We start from the raw sequence: 5,151 nt of genomic DNA, 5'->3' as shown, positions 1-5,151 counted from the left end.
TACAGGATGTCCCCCCAAAATGTATACACACTTTAACAGCTGATAGCTCAATTTTGAAAATGAAATCTATTTTAATAAGCACTGCCTTTATAATTCTTCAAAGTGTGTGTATACATTTTGGGGGGGGGGACACCCTATATAGTTTGTTGAATTTAAGTGGGGTTTACTAGAGTAGATTAAGTAACAGTGTAAATGTGATTGTTTTTTAAAAATATGTTTATGTTTGTGATGAAGACAATACAGATGTTAAAGTAATTTAGAAACTACTGGAAGGAAAAAAGGAGGAGAGAAATAGGAGATACGTGGTGAATAACAAGGAATTGGGTTATGAGAAACAGAATTCAGGGGAAAGAGAAGGAACCAAATTGGAGAAAGATGGAGTCGCCAGTGTTTTCCTCTCAGACACTTTAGGGGAGGAGCAGGGTGAGAAAGCCCAGCTGCCCATGACCAAGAGTTGAGGGGTGGCAGGCATCAGGCCTGAGCTCTTTGGCAGGGTCCTGATAAACCAGACAGAAAGAACCTCATTCCTCACTCATGCAAGGGTGAAAAAGAAAATGTTCTGGCTTCAATAGGGGGGCAGAAGAAAAAGAAAACTGGAAAGTGGAACTAGAAATTTCTTAAAATTCCAAGTGATAAGCTCATCCACATTGAGCAGCTGAGTTTAACAAAGATCAACTAAATGCCAGGCATGTGGCACTGTGTGAGGTGCTGGGACTACAGCAATGGGTAAGAATCTGCCCAGCCCTCAAGTGCCTAGAGAGGATGTCTAGAGAGGGTGGTGACAGCTGAGGGAGGTAGTCCCAGAGGACTCTATGAGAACTGAAAGGGCCAGGTTAATTCTGACAAGGGTCATGAAAATCCTCCCTTTTTCCCTCCGTGGCCAGAATTTACCACCCCCCTCCCTGCTTCCTCTATGTTGGATACATACTTTTATATTTGCAGTGATCCCACTGTAATTATTTCCTTAGAGCAGTGATTCTCAACCCTGGTTGCACATGGATGGCAGGGAGAATGTGGGAAAGAAGGAGGCATTTGTACTTGCCTTGAGGGATGAGTAAGATTCAGGCTGTAGGGCCAAGAAGTAGAGGGCAGGCCCTGCCCTGGTAGCTGTTGGTTAGAGTATGACCAACATGCCAAGGCTGTGGGTTTAATCTCCCCTCAGGGCACATAGAAGAAGCAACCAGTGAATGCATAGCTAAGTAGAACAACAAATCCCTCTCTCTCTCTTTTAAAATCAATTTTAAAAAAAAGAGGAAGTAGAGGACAACTCCAGGCTATTGAGCATTTATCTGTTGGCAGCAGGCAATTGGAAATCATGTGTTGTGCAAAAGAGGACTCTTGGGAAGGATCACGTCAGAGAAGTCAACTAAAAGTGAAATAAAATCTCATGATCTCTAGGGACATTTCTGAGCAGGGAACACGTGTTGGTGTATAAATTCAGTGACAAGTAAGAATGAAACTGTTGAGAGCTTTGCTCACTTTTCTTCAGTTACTCAGAGTTGTGGCGGGATTTCTTTGTTGGTTAGAGCATTGCTTAGACATGCCAAGGTTGCAAGTTCGGTCTCTAGTCAGGGCACATAAAGGAAGCAACCAGTGAATGCGTAACTAAGTGGAACAACAAATCAATTCTCTCTCACTTTCTCTCTCTCAAATCAATAACTTAAATTTCTTTTTATTTTTTATTTTATTTTATTATTTTTTAAAATACATCTTTATTGACTTCAGAGAGAGGAAAGGAGAGGGAGAGACAGATAGAAACATCAATGATGAGAGAGTCATTGATTGAGGCCGCAACCCGGGCATGTGTCCTGACCGGGAATTGAACCCCAATCGCCCGGATCCCAAGTCGATGCTCAACCGCTGAGCCACGCCCGGCCGGGCTAAATTTCTTTTTAAAAAACATGATCCGTGGGGGAGTCTATAGAAAACCAGGATGTCAAGAATATAAAGGGATGCCCTGGCTAAGTGACTTGGTTGGAGCATTGTCATATAGACCAAATGGTTGCAGGTTTGATTCCAGGTCAGGGCACACACCTAGGATGCAGGTTCGATCCCTGGTCAGGGTACCTACAGGAGGCAACCAATGGATGTTTCTCTCTAATTGATGTTTCTCTCTCTCTCTCCCTTCCTCTCTCTATAAAAACCAATAAAAACATATCCTCAGGTGAGGGTTTTAAAGACAGAAAGAGAGTCCTGGCTGTTTTGTCTCAGTGGTTAGAATGTCAACTCTTGGACCAAAGGCCGGGTTTGATTCCTAATCAAGGGCTTGGACCTTGCTTGCAGGTTCGATCCTCGGCCTGGCCAGGGCGCATTCAGGAGGCAACCAATCAATGTGTCTCTCTCACGCTGATGTTTCTCTCTCTCTCTCCCTCTCTCTCTCCCCCCCTCCTTTCCACTCTCTAAAAATCAATGGAAAAAATACCCTCAGGTTAGAGTTAAAAAGAAGAAGAATATAAAGGGAAGAAGGTACAGACTTCTAAGGTACAGACAATTCTCCCCAGGGTCTCTGCTAGGTGTCTGCCTCTGTGTTCCCATAGCCAACATATGTTCTGCTCTTTGGTGCCTCACAATCCTGCTGAGCATTTCAATCATCTCAACTGTTTTCTTTGCTTTGTTTTCTCTACTCAAGCCCTTCAGATTGTGAATATTTATGAAACAGCTACTCTGTGGTATGCACTGAATACAAGCTACCTCGGCAATGCTTTGAGTACACCATTTCCCTGATCACTCCCCAGTGCTTTTTAAAAATATATATATATGTTTTTGTTGATTTCAGAGAGAAGAAGGAAGAGGGAGAGAGAGAGAAACATCAATGATGAGAGAGAGTTATTGATCCGCTGCCTTCTAAACGTTCCCCACTGGGGATTGAGCCTGAAACCCAGGCATGTGCCCCGACCTGAAATTGAACCGTGACCTCCTGGTTCATAGGTTGACACTCAACCACTGAGCCAAGCCCTCCCCATTGCCTTTTAATCAGAACTCAGATTCCACAGCTGGTCACTAAGAGCCATTGGTTCTCTTCCTCTCCAGGCATCACTCCCTTGTCTCCCAGGACTCTGACTTAGAGTTTTCCTTTCATCTGAATTGCTCCTGCCTTGCCTAACAGCTCAAAGTCAACTTTGTCATGAACCCTTTCTGATCCCAGAAATAGGAAGGGACATCTTCTGCTGAATGTCTGTAAGTCACATATTGGTTTCAACCACTTATGTAATGTTTTCCACAATGGACTAACATAGTGAGTCAGGGACCCAGCTTCCTCTTAAACTATTTATGGGCCACAATAAGCCAATTTACACTAGAGACTGAGGAGTCTTCTGGGAAAAGATTAATCCTTAGAGGGGTCAGGCCCCAGGATCTTGACTTAATAAGGCCTTGGTGCGGAGTGGGGAGGGGACCTATAACTCCTGTCTCTCCTTTTCTAGATCTCGAGTTCCTTCAAGGATATATTTCAAAAACAAAACTAACAAGACTAATGGAAAGACTCCAAGATTTTGGGCATGGGCAACTGAGTGAAGAAAAAGACAGAGAGCAGACGGTAAGGTGGGCAAGATGAGACTCAAGAGTTATAAAACTGTTTTGGGTTAGAGATCCATTCCAGAGAATAGGAAAAAAGGAGAGAAAGAATACTTCCCAGCTCCTTTTACAAAGTCGGCGTAACCTTGATATTAAAACCTGACAATGATATTACAAGATACATAGATGCAAAAATCCTAAACAAAATATTTGCAAACCAAGTTTAGAAATATATAAAGAGGAAAATACATCATAATAAAATTAGATTTGTTCCAGGGATGCAAGTTTGTTTTGACTTTTGCATATCTATTAATGTAATTCATTAACAGAATAAATGAAAAAAATAAGCTAGATAAATGCAGAAAATCATTTGATAAAATTCAATACTTGTTCATGATCTTAAAAGAATGCTTTTAGAACATTAGGATTAGAAATTCTTTAACCTGATAGGGCTATCATAAAAACCTAGCAGCACATGTCATACTTAATAGTGAAATATTGAAAACATTTCACTATGAGAGAAGGATGTCTTCATCGTCCCTGCTAGTCATCCTGTACTGGAGGTCCAACCCAGTGCAACAAGGCATGAAAAAAAAAAAATGAAGAAGAAAGAGGAAAATTAAAGTATGCATAGGTCAGGAATGAAGAAATACAACTATCACTATTTACAGATAACATAATTGAATCTATGGAAAATCCTGAAGACTTTATGGATTAATTATTAGAATTGTAAGTGACTTTATCAAGATCACTAGATAGAAGGTGAAGATACAAAAATCAATTCTATTTCTACATGCTAGCAACCAAAAATTAGAAAGCAAAAAAATATTAAATGATAACATTTACAATAGCATCAAATTAATCAGATACCTAGAAATAATTCTAACAAAAGCTGTGCAAGGATCTCTACATGGAAATCTACAAAACACTACTGATGGAAAAATAAAGACCAAAATAAATGAAGTGCTCTACTATATTCATGGATTTAAAAAATATCAATTATCTACCAACCTGACTCACAATGTGGATGTAATTCTAATAAAAACCCCAACAGAGTTTATCATTTTGTGGAGGTTAACAAGCTGATGGAAATACAAAGAGCAAGGCCAAGAATAGCAAAGACTTGAAGAAAGAAGTTTGAAGATCACCAGATATTAAACTTATTATACAGCTACAATAGTTACAACTGGTGGTATTGTCAACGGATAGAAAAACAGACTAATGGAAGATAATAGAAGATCCAGAAACAGACCTTCGGGTATATGGCAAAGGGGACACTGGTCACTAGTGGGGGTAGGATAATCAGCTCAGTAATAGTGCTGAGTTTATTGGATATCCTCTGGAAAATAACAAATTTGATCCGTATGTCATAGATACACACACGTCAAATCCAGGTCAATTGCAGATCTGTGACTTGTAAAACAACAAAACATCTAGAAGGTAACAGAAAAATATCGTCAATGGAAGAAAAGATTTCTTAAACAAGACACAGAACACACTAGGATAGAAAAAAGTGATAAAATTATGACATTGAAATTAAGAATTCATGTTCATCAAAAGATATCATTTAGAGAAAAATAGTGAGTCAGAAAGTGGGTGAATATATTTGAATATAGAGGCAATGAAGAACTTTTAACT

The sequence above is a fragment of the Miniopterus schreibersii genome (genome assembly GCF_964146895.1).
Source record: "Miniopterus schreibersii genome assembly, chromosome: 5".
NCBI lineage: Eukaryota > Metazoa > Chordata > Mammalia > Chiroptera > Miniopteridae > Miniopterus > Miniopterus schreibersii.
This window is presented reverse-complemented; position numbering follows the sequence as displayed.